The 13,192-nt window shown below is 38.3% G+C and overlaps 1 pseudogene; it reads right to left on the reverse strand.

Moving 5' to 3' along the window:
* Positions 1-13,192, reverse strand: part of LOC139729210 (V-type proton ATPase 116 kDa subunit a 1-like) — a 43,116-nt pseudogene that overhangs the window by 15,474 nt on the left and 14,450 nt on the right.

The following is a 13,192-nucleotide window of genomic DNA, read 5'->3' on the forward strand; positions in this document are numbered from 1 at the left end:
GTGCACAGTGAAGCACAAGGAGAAGAAGTAGGGATACAATAAGCTACAGGTAATGACAACCTTGAGTCAGCTATGTACTGTATGCTTATGTAAAAAGGACCATTTTCAGGTTAGCTTTGATAGAATCAAATGTCTGCGAAGAACAGATATAACAAATAATGAGCTGGGCATCTCAACACACCTGGATTGACTTCCCTGTAGGTGGCCACTCCGTAAGCATCCGTGATATTCTGGTAGCCTTCTGTGAACTTGTTGGTCTTGTTGAAAGTCGGAGCCTCGCTCGTCGTGGAAATCACATTCAAGATGGACGGCAACGAGGATCCACTCTTTTGCTACCAATGTGCGAAAAATCAAGAGAAAGCAGACGTACTTTCAGTAAATTTTGTGAGAGTTTTCACTCAGCAGTCCTAACATTATTCCAGATTTTTACTGCTCCACCATTAATGACAATAAAGCTTTTCAAAGACAAATCATATTCCACAAATTAAACAGAATGTCAAAGACATGTGACTATCAATTTTTCAATTGTCAGTGCGAGGATGACTAAGCTACCATGTATAACATAGTAGATGCTAGCTCAATTTTCTCCAGAATCTTGCACTCTATAGGAGCAGATCAATCAATAGGAGCCTCATTTGCTCAGAGAAGCCATTTTCAAATAATTACTGTAAAACATGATATATTCGCGGCATGAAATTTTCGCGAATTGGAGCCGATGGCCTTTTTTGTGACATGAAATTTTCTCAAATTGCCACTGGCATTCAATGCATATAGCATACACAAGAACTTTCGCGTGCATTTTAATTTTGCGAAATGCACGAGAGCATTCCTTGTTATACAGTGTAATGACCTATCAAATTATGAAGTGTCAAGAAGCTCACCGTTCCCCTCTGCAGAGCAAGTCGGATGGTCCCAAGTTCATCAACCGGACACCAACACTCCCCGATCAGACACCGACTCGTCACGTCAAAGTTGAACATGTTGAGGGCGTGATAGATTGCCTTCAGCTTGCGCACCTTGTGTATATTTGTTGTTGCTTGGTGATTCACAGATACGGTATGCCTCTAATTATGGCATATCCAAAAACACATCAGATCCCCGCTTCTCAGCCAGCGTGCCTCTCAAGTCTCAGGTGGGGTCGCAATGTCAGTCCAAAAAATAAATGAAAAATATTAATATTGTATGATTTTATCTAACTGACCCTCAAAAATAAAACTTACAGGAACCAAAGTGGGCCCTGGGATTAAAAAAAAAAAAAAAAAAGAAGGTTGAGAAGCATTGCATTAGACTACAATGACTGACAGAAGTGATATACACATTAATATATTTTGAGTATAAAATGAGCACTTGGATAACTGTGCTCAATCGTGTTCCCTCTCACTGCACTCTTTACAGAATCAGTAAATGATGAAACTCACACAGTCAGGTTTTCCAGAAGAAGTCTTTCATTCCTCTTTACCGTTAAAAATCATGATCTTCCTTTTTTTCCTTTCCGTTTTCTAGTGCTCTATTATTCAAACCGGGAGCCCATGAAACAAACAGCTTCTTGGGATTCATATCATTGGCTCAATGTGTCTTGCCAATACTATGTGCTTACTATTGCTATTCACATGGAGCAAACCACAAGGGGTCAGCATCAGTTGGCAGTTTTTTGGTGCAAGTTTGTGGGGTGGATCATTTCACTATTTAAAGTTTGCACCCTGCTCTCTGACAGAAGTGAAGTGTGATCTTTTACTTCTGTGAGTCATTAATCCCTAACACACATGTCCTCCATCAAATATCCAATCCAAGGGACAGTGCATCTTTAGCCTCTGACAAGAGGGTATGGCATGATTACACACAGCATTGCTCAGCTAGACTCACTGGAACACAAACCCAAACCATTTTATTGCAAGGCAGACTCGCTACCAACTGAGCAACCTCACTGCTCTCAACTCATATCCATGGACCAGGGAATAAATTCTCGGTATTCCATAGCAATTTGCCCTGCATTTTAGTGTGACTGCTATACAAAAGTCTTTGCTCAGTAATTTCATTGCATAAAATTGTAAATCATTTTGTTCAAAATATATGTCCATCGACTACAATCACTATTCATTTTCAAGAAAAGATATCATTCCCTTATGTACACTGGTCAATGTTTCCTGGGAAACAAGTTTTCATAACTGAACAGAAATATTCCCCTTTGAAGCTTGAATCCTCACTATTTGTAGGTCCTGGAGGCGAACAGCGATCCCCTGGGCCATCTCTCGTCTCTCAGCAGGATCTTCTGGGCAAGGGTATTGGGAGGCACGAAACCTGTGACCAGCATGATCAGGGAGGGATAAAGGAGATAGAGGTTTTCATACAGGGTTTGTGTGTTTTAGTGAGGCATATGTAAGGCCTGGCTTGTGCATATGTGTGCTTTGTGTAACTATGAAACAATGTCCATCTTAGTTGTCCCAACTCTAATCATTAATGGCTACTGTAAAAGTGGATATTTTTTGTGCGACTAATTTTTTTGCGCTTAGCCAGGTAAGAAGAGTTTCGCATGTTTTTAATTCCGCAGAATCAAGACATGAACTACTGGAACATGTGGCAAGCAAAAATATTCACGTGCTTTTATTTTCACTGTAGTTTCTGCTTGCGCGAAGTGTGCGAAAATTTCAACACCGTGAAAATTTCCACTTTTGCAGTATGCCAGTAATGCTATTTTTCCTTTTCCTTTAAATAAGGTAAAAAGCAATGCCATCAAATTGCTTATCTATCTCTAAAACAAAATGATGTACATATTGAATACTATTCCATAACTGCAGCCAATGCCAGATGGAGATCATCACTCCTGGTTTCACATCATTTGCACTGGGCACAAATTGTGTCCACAAAATAACTCTTAAACCAACTACTAACAAGTGGATACTTGCAAGAGAATATTGCGTAAAACGGTGAAGGTCGAGGTTTGAATTTTCTTCAGTTTAGAGGGAGACAAACTCAAGAAAATTCAAACCTCAAGTGGATACTTGTTGCTCATTTTGTCACAACTGGGTAAGAATTGTATATAGGAAATGAAAATATACAAATAATGCACATAAAATTTACACAGGAAGCTAGTAATCATCCACCCAATAGTGACATTGGAACAGTCCAAAGACATGAGGTGAAGCAAAGCGTGTTTAGGCCTGTTCATAAGATACAGAAGGTGGATAATTTTACTCACGCCCAACTGAGTAATGTGCACTATTTGTTTTATGAAATGGTGATATGAGTAATGTGCACTATTTGTTTTATGAAATGGTAACATGATTAAAATTCTGCAGCAGCCATTTTAGCAAGATTCACAGGCCAGAACTAGGTCCAAACTAAATGGACTTCACAGAAAAACGATTGCAGTGCATTTATAGTACACAGGCAATGCAGTTGAGTGCAGACTAGCAGTTGCTAGTACCAATCATTAGTATACTAACGCCCGGTGAAATGTACATTTGGGCCTTTAGGCAAAATAAAAGACTGGTCAAGGTAGCTCTCAGCAATTTATTTGGTATGAATCCACATCACCACATCATAGCACAGACTTACAAACACTCAACACCTCTCAACATCCCCCAAACATTTCCTGTTCCCTTTAGTTGAATAGAAATTTGAAAGTATTTTGAAGTCATTGAATTCCCTTGAAAGTGCATCATGTCTCTTGCTGTCCAGTGAATTGTTAATAACACTGAGTTTCCTCAGGATCTTGAGTCTATCCTTCGTTGACTAGTGAAGCTCTGATATCACGAAACTTCCTGTATATGTTGTTCAATAGTACACCCCATACAGAATATTAAAGGCAACTCCATTCCACACTCTAGTCGACTATTATGAAGGTTGATGCCCACAAATAAGAAAGTGAAAGTACCTTCATTAAACTGACACCAGGAACTAGACACAGGTCTTGATTTATAAAGTCAAATAAACTTAACACCGCGCTACAGAATCGGTCATATCCGCAATTATACAAATTAGACCTAGATGAGGAAATTACATCATACATGTAGCTTCACAACTCTCACATCACAAAAGAATTTTGTCAATAATCTGGTAACTGTGTACGACTGGTCTTTACAAAGTTATTGTTACAAGCACAATATGATATCATGTACAGGATGGCATTTCCTCTTGATAACAACATTACTGTTTTAAAAGATTTAACTTGTGAAGGGTTGTTTGCATGACAATAAATGCATTGCAGAGTCATGATGATGATAATTTTGTTTTGCTACTATTATGTTATTGTCACTGTTTAATTTGTGTGATTTTTCTCTCATAAGTACAGACAATGTGAACATAGAGCAGAGTTTTCTTTTATTATCATTCCACTTCCTCTTCTTGTTTATCCACATACTGGTCATAAAGAAAATACAGAAGAAACAATGCTCTAGCTACTTAATGCTGTTCAGCATGAAAACCGTGGGAAAATGTTTCAACTGAATATAATCCTAACCACACTAGATGAAACGGCTCTTTGTACTTACCCTTCACAGATTCTCTTGACTCTATAGCCAAGCTGGGATCCTTGGTAAAACAGGATGAACACAAACTTGTGAATCTCATTGCCCTGAAAATATGTAAGAATAGAAAGAGAAACATTTGAAAGGTGACAATACAAGAGTACACATGGATTTACATTTTTCACAAACATTTTTACTTGATTGCACCACAAGCACAACTGATGACTGATTCCACAGGCAGATGTACAGATACACATACACTGTATGTATCATAAAATAAAGCATTTGATAAACTCCAATACAAGTACATGGAAAAAGACAGGCAAGAAAGAAATAGACAAGTTTGGAAGTTTACTTCAGAAAATAGCTACATGGTCATTTTTGACAGAAGCAAGATATGTGTAGTTTATTTACCATACAAACCAGAGTAGACGCAACGTTTCTGGAACTTGAACATGTAAATAGGGTTAAGCACTTTCAACCATCCTGATGAATCGATTTCTACAATGAATGCAATCATTTCTGCAACATATTTTCCTTTCAATAATGAAGTGAAAGTAGATTGTGCTTTTAATCATTGAGATTTTATGACAATCCAGAGTACCGTAATTTATATATTTACACAGAAAGGAACACATTTGAAGCAAAATTGAGATTGTAAGGCCTTATCAATATCATGCTTACTGTGGCTGGATCACTGAAAGGTGTAGGGATTTCAGTGTAGCGAAGAAAGACGTTGCCACGGGATACACGCCATAGCATTTGCTCAAAGGCAGGAACTCGCTCCCTCTCAATGACTCCTGCTACAAAGCTGTGTGAAAGGAACACAAGATGTGAACATATAAAGAATTTCTTCATCTAATTCAAGGGCCCCCCCCCCCTCCATTCCATTAATTTCAATTTACTTCTCCACTTGTCTCTTTCAGAAATCACACACTAAGCTAGCATCCTTTAAACGGTCTTGCCCAGATCACCTTTAAAGTTATACTGACCGCCTGTGACTGTAAAATGGCACTTCCTCTTCCGGAATTCATCCTCTGAACTCCTCATGAGTAAACTAACTGTAGCATCCATGCAAAGGCATTTTGGTACCTTGAAGCCAAACTCACCATACCATCAGGAAATTGTAATAGAAGAGAATTCGTTTAAAGTTGGCTCTAAACAGTCAATTGTTTCTAACTCAAATAGGTGTTACCAACACAGTCTCAGGAACCAGGGATTATTATTATGACCAGATCGAGAATAAATGTTGCTACATAGTTGAGCATGTACAGGTGAACCACATTAGAGCAAACACTGACACAACAAGATTTTACTACTGCAAGAGAATTTTCCCAGGATGTATTTCTTATCATACATGTCATGTCAAGGGCACAACACACTTGACATAGTGACCAAATTTCAGAAACACATAACAAGATTTTGTTATCAATACAAGAGGATCATACAAATAAAACTGTTAACATTTCCTGTACTTGATTTGATCGTTACGAGGAAATTGAAATAACAGCGAAAAAATGTGTGTCTTCTCAATATAAGCTTCAAAGATTCACAAGGCACATATATTTTGTACACATTAAATGCACACTAAAATGTGGCTCATGTCGCACCTCATCACAAACAAAGCAGAGAAGTAACACGCACTGTGCAACATGTGCAAGTTTTGCATATATGTGTGGCGCTCCGACAAAATGAGTCATAAGTCGCACGGGGAGTTTTCCCGTAATGAGCCGAAAATGAAGGGGAAGCACTGCTCCGGTTGAAATTTTTTTTATGACGGATTTTGATTCCTTGATGTTTTATTTGTTTGTACAGAGAATTTCAGCGTGTAAAAATGAGTACAAGTGTCCCAAATCACAGTTTTTCTGAGACAATTTTTTTCGGTTACATTTTTGTCGAACGCTCGCCTTTGCGTTGCGTTTCGCACCTATTGTTCTTGTCCGATCGAGACTCCGCCTCCGTTGCTAGGGTGTATGCTAATGAGGCATTGCTCTTAACCCCATTGAAGACAAAACAAAGCATGGTGCGCGCGGCGGCGTCGGCGGCCAAGCGGCGAGGGCTTTAAGAATTACGCAATAATAGTGAGCTGACCAAGGCCATCGATTGCATGACCAGCGAGTTTCCTTTGATACATGCACTCCATTTCATGAAGTGGTGATTGATGTGACGCACAAATCGCGCTGAAAAAAAAATTAATTCCAACGAACGATCACGCAAAATTTATGATACGTTATCTATGAGCTAATACAATGATCACATATCGAACTTGAAACCTCTTTATGCGTGTGTGTACTTTTACAACGGTTATTAATTGGCCTCATTAATGAATTCATTCAAATAATCATTACTTTCGTTCCCTGGTATGTGACTTGCTGTTTAAAGTTCATCTCTGGAGATAAAGTACTAGAATCAAAGATGTCAATTATTCTCGTTTTTATAAAGTCGACAATTCGTGTGATAATTCGCCAAATGTAAGTAATGCGTACAATTATTTCCCCGGTTAATAAAACTTATTGCCCTATTTCTTATGATGGTTTGGGCCGTGACGGCATGGAGAGAAATCGGAAGACAAACATTATTAATGCCTAAATAGCTCGTGTTCCCTTTGGAGGATATTCTGACTCTTGTCATCTGTGTATTTTTTAGAAGTAGGACCTATTTGAGAAAGGGACAGAAAGCTGTGTCGCTACTCAAAAGTGTGCTTCTTCATTTTGTTTTGTTTTTTAATCAGAATGTTTGTAATGATAACTGTTTGTCGTGTATTGCGTGTAGCTGACATGTGAGAGGTCAAGTCTGCAAAGAATTTGGCTAACAGCTTTGCAAAGTAGCAGCGCTAATTGCCCATTGAATTGCGTATTCTGAGGAATTTCGAATGAAAGAACTCGGACGACACTGTTCACGCCTTGTATACGAGTAAACCCCGCATCAACGAAGCCTTAAACAATGAAAGGTAAACTTCCTGCTATCAAGGGGTGGATAATCACGCAACCAGTATTCTTTCTTCGCCATTGATAGCAGAATCAGTGAAGGAATGGAGCAACAGTGTTGGAGGATCGGCATTATGTCTTCTAATTTGTATAAGAATTTTTCAGTCCCCTTTTGTGTTCAGAACCACAGTCAGGGACGCTAACTTATTCTATCTCCTACAAGCTATCGTTACTATCTTAAAACGTGAATTTTATGAAAGGTTAAAAGTGATCGCGGAATCAGTTCTTCTGCATGACTCATGCAGGCTTTTATAATAGCATACCAAACTTAAATCATTTACCTGTATAGAAAGGGCGGGGATACACACTTATCGCAATCATCCGGATTTGAGGGTGATACACTCTACTACTTTTCTTCATCTTTCCCCCGACAAAGACCATGGTAATTCAAAACAAACAAACAAACAAACAAACAAGCAGTTGCATTATATCAGAACGTACAAAATTTTTGTGTTTCATGTATGTATATGGGTCATCTCTTGATGTATAGTACATGTAGTAGGCATTTGTTGTCGTTTTTACAGCGTTTCCTAATAAATGCCTATCTCAGATAGCGAAAACCCAACACAACATTTATCAAGGAGGGAAGGGAACTTAAATTTAAATATAACATACATGTAGTTTACAGAAATCAGACATGTAAATAAGGCAATCATAATACATCCGCACGGCCGATTGTAATCTCTTACTTTGATTATCAAACATGATCGCCTGCATTTACGTGTTTTTTTCTAATTTCTTGAACTTTGCCTCATTTTCTCTTTTTTTTAAACAATTGCTCGAAACATTTAAAAATCGTAACACAGTCTGCTATCCCCCAACATAATATTCCATTTGATTCGTCACTTCTTGTTAGTCGGGTGACGCCAAATGTTGGAATCTCGAGCGATGATACACGGCATTTTGTTTGTTGGTTTTCGTCTCATCGCTCAAAAGAATTTTGACTACGATTACAGAGGTATCATCTACAAGACATAACTGATGGTTTACAGAAGTGATCATCAATTCAGTAAGGATTAGTCAAGTCATGAATTCACTTTACCCATCATGTCTAATCGAACTGCGACATTGTTTGGGTAACCGCACCTTTTTATTCTCATAGTTCAAACTTATTCTTGACATAATCAAAACAAATGATTCTTCATATAATTTCTCAAAATACCCAAAAGATGGCCTAAGTCAAAACTTTCTACAAAGATTGCATACGGCAATCTTTACTAGCCTAAACAAGTTTTCTAGAGCTATCAGTTCCCCCTATGACGATGACTTCGATTGCGTTTTGAACTTGTATCGAACTACTTTCAAAACAGCTATTACCTTTATAGTTCGATTAATGAACCAGTCTTTTGAATTCATAACCAACATTCGTAATCGTAACCATACAGTAACATAATACTGCATGTCAATAAAAGTTGGAAAATGTAAATGCTATAATAGTAGCGCAAAATAAATGAGTAACGATTATCTTCATACATTCTAATTCCTAAGTGATGGCGCTATGAAAATGACACATGGTTTGACGACTACTTCAAGTAAATAAAAAAAAAGGAATGGGATATACTTCTAATGATAGTACCCCGCCGTACAATGCATATCACTGTATTTGGTAACGTTTGGTTACGTTTCTGTGCGCTTTACGTACGGAAAATAAAAGGCAGATTGATGCTATTAACATGCTAACACACAACGCATTCAAAATGTTTTTTGAAATACACCGTGTACAATATAATGTTTTAGTATACGGTTTGAAACTTTTAATTTGCGAGTCCTTTATAAAGTTATAAGCAGGATTATTACATTGTCAAGCAAAAATTAAAGTATTCAGGGATTCGGATTTGCGCAGAAGATTATATAATATGGCGATCGTTCGCAACAGAGACAATCCTCTTTAATAGATATACAATGTAATTCTGTTTTCATGAATTGAAAGAGAAACGAAAAGAAGTCAACTTTTTAACTTCATTTAGCTTTCTCACCAATTGAACTTGATTTGATCTGCCACGCATGATCGCTGTGTGTTCTATTAATTCTATTCAATTATTTAAATCGGCGTGCTTGTTTTTTATGCAGAATATCACAGGTAAGTTTAATTCATTGAAGTTCATAATGTTTGTACATATGGCGTGTTCGTTGTTTTGTATTTTCATTTTTATAATAGATCATGTGTCCATTATCTGATTCTGACCACGAAAATATGGCGACTGTTTAAATGCGGAGCATGTACTGGAAAACCGTAAAGTCTCCTGCCAGTATAGACAAACTAATTTCTAGTCTATTCCCGCTTGAGGTGGAAATGAAATTGAAAAAAAAAACCGAAGTTCGACTTTCAGTAGATTTCAACCGTTTTGTATAGTGCCTGATTCATGTAATGGACACAATTCTTAAGCACATAAGCAATCACACAACTTTCGGGAATAGATGTGTGTCTTAATGATTGTATCTCACGGAAGAAAACTCGTCTCCTTGCCTGAATTTTAGCTTCTTCCTGTTCAAGCTTGCGTGAAAGAAATAGTTGAACATCAATCGCAATCATTAAGAGGGGCACATCCTTAAAAATAAGCACAGGAGTACTGAGACACACTACGAAATAAAAACGGGCCTTTTATCACTATTGACAACGCATGACATTGAAATGCTTTTTTTTTTCCTCGGGGGAGGGGGGGGGGGGGTTGGTTAATACAACTGATTATTCTGAAGGTTCGTTAATCACACAATGAAATATGGTTCGCTATTAGCTTAGGTTCGTTAACAAGAGAATTAAATGCGGTTCCTTTCCGGAGGTTCCTTTACCCGAAAGTAATCAAGCAATCATTTTTTTTTCCAATAAGGTTTGTGAATACAAAACGAAATGAAGAAGGCCTAAGTATTAATTCTGAATATTTGTCAGTATCATTATCTATACTCGACTTCGCAGAAAGATTGTAACTGCAAATGTGATGTAAAAAAAAAAATCAGCTTAAGCTACAAGTTAATGGTTTTTTTTATATGCTATGGTATTACAAAAGTGACTGAGAACAAGAAGTATATTTATGATACAATCATTGTAAACCCAACGTGAAGCTGTCAAGTCTACATCAACCTTTGCTTCTGATACGTATAATATGTGCAGCATTGGCAAGCGTGATAAGCGATAATTATGTACTGCGCACGCAACGCCTATAAAGGAAATGTGCCTAATATGGCAGGAATTCAGAATGTTACGGCTGTATACAGCTGCAGCAGAACAGACGCGAAAGCAGTCTTTGCTCTGCAACATTACGACCATGTGCGTAATTTGAGGGTTTTTAGTACACACAAAGAACACGATCTCAAAAGACAACCATCGTTAATTAACTTCATTGACTTTTTCTACCGATGCTGTCTTTTGAACCCCCGCCTACAATAGGTTCTCAGGTTCTATTTAGGTATTGGTACTTGTATGCTAAACGCATCCTCTTTAGTTTCCATTGACAAAAACATCGGAGGAGAATGGAAGCGATGAACGCCCTCGCTAAAAGACGCTTCTCGTAAGACGCATTGCGTGCCCGCCTACAATAGGTTCTCAGGTTCTATTTAGGTATTGGTACAGTACTCTCCGCGTAATCGGGTATCGCTTTAACGGGTACTCCGTTTGATTGGGTAGTAATGTCAAAATCAGTTCCAGTGCACATTAAAATTACCTGATAATCGGGTTGCCTCTCCGCATAAATGGGTAAATAATTTTCTTCTTATCTAATTTCTACCAACATATTTTCGCATATACTTTAAGAAATCACGAATGTCAAAATTTCCATGGCTAATTGCATTAATTCTCTGCTTAATTTGCAAAGAAGACTGATCGTTATAATTGGGGAGTGATTTAACATGAAAACACATGCACCAGCACGACTTGCCACAGGTAAAAGAACATTACACATGTAGCTGGCACTCACATATCAATTGCATAGACAGACAGGAGTTGAACACACTAAATGCGCTCATTCCTTGCTCTGCAACAACATTAACAATACAAGATGTTTGCAACAAAAATCAGGCCATGCACCAACTCCAAAATTTGCTTTTCCCCAGTTACTTCTCGAAAAATAACCCGACGTTCTACATGACTAATGCACGCAAAGAGACGTGTTCATTTCGGGAAACGCCTGCATGTTAGCGAGGAGTCCATAGTCAAACGACAAAGTTTTCTTAAGACATATTGTCCATAAAAAGAGTGTAAATTATTACTCGTGACTGAGCAAGCATAAGGTATGTATGTGCCCTGAAAACACGCGCGTTAAGCATATAACAGTGTAGGTGTTTGGTGCAGTGTACAATGCACGTACATACACATTGTGTGTGTCAATTTTGAATGAGACGTGTTCTTCTGTTAATCGGGTACTCCGCTCAATCGGGTAAGAAACACTCTGCTCGAGCCTACCCGATTAAGCGGAGAGTACTGTACTTGCTAAACGCATCCTCTTTAGTTTCCATTGACAACAGCATGGGAGGAGAATGGAAGCGATCAACGCCCTCGCTAAAAGACGCTTCTCGTAAGACGCATTGCGTGCCTTTTTTCTTTCTACTGTTTCCTATTGTTTGTGAGTTAAAAACTTGCGGTAAACCACAACGCAGCCGACACACAACGCATACCGACTCATTCATGCGGCGGCAGCGGCACGGACACAAACGCGCCGAAGTTTACATTCGGGCTGCCGTATTGGTCAGAATCGTTAATGACAGACCTGTCCTGCGATTGGTTAATTATCTTACATACCCAAGCTATCGCCTTATACGGTAGTGCGTGCAATGGAGCGTAAACGCCATCGCTAAGCAGGACTGTTGTATTGTTTCGTCCCTTGAAAGAAACAGGTTGTGAGCTTGAACGTATCCTGAACTTTGAGAGCGATTTTCTCCGTTATTTAGAAAATGGACTGACATCATAAACGTAGTTAATATTCATTTTTATGATCTATAGGGATATCGAAATGAGTTGTATTACATATCAGTGTAAAGCTTAGAGTCTGTAGAATTCACATATAGGCATAACTACGATTTCATTTTTTGCGACTTTTGACTCATTCCGACGGAGCGCATCACATATATGAAGCACGCAATACACAACATACCATTCACCAATTATGCAATGTGGTCATAGGAGATGGTGTGACTGATTTTCTGGCTGTGATGAATAGATGCTCCCATTTCCACATGGATGAACAAGACCCACAAACAGCTTTTTATTAGAAAACAAATATATAACACCTCCCCTCCCTCATCTTTTTATACGGTGTGTTTATACTCATACAGTGTAGATTCACAATAGTCAAATCTATAAACAGAAAACTAAACAGTGGGGTTTTTATATTCTTCATGACTTACTCTGATGGAAACTCTGTTTTTATTTGTTAATACCCCTGACTTACTTCAAAGAGACAGTAATGGTTTCTTACAAATCTAACTGAGGCTTTCATTCCCCCCCCCCCAACCCAACCTATTCTAAGAAGATACTGATGCTTTCTGAAAACTAAGCAGGGTATTATTTCTAATCATCCATGACTTCCATGTACTCAAGGTCACATAGGTTGTTTGGTTTTTTTTAAAGTTTTTTTTGTTTATCTCCCTTGACTTACTCTAAGGTGACACTGGCACGCCTGTTGAGGGATCCATGACCCTCTTCATCCATGAGGATAGGATAGTGGCTTCCATCTTCATGAATCTAAACAGCACAGAAGAAAGACAAGATCCACATCACACACCATCTGAGAAAGCTTCATACAACCC

The sequence above is a fragment of the Diadema antillarum genome, unplaced genomic scaffold (assembly GCF_040938485.1).
Source record: "Diadema antillarum isolate AM-2024a unplaced genomic scaffold, OU_Dant_1.0 seq00000225_RagTag, whole genome shotgun sequence".
In the NCBI taxonomy this organism is placed as follows: Eukaryota; Metazoa; Echinodermata; class Echinoidea; order Diadematoida; family Diadematidae; genus Diadema; species Diadema antillarum.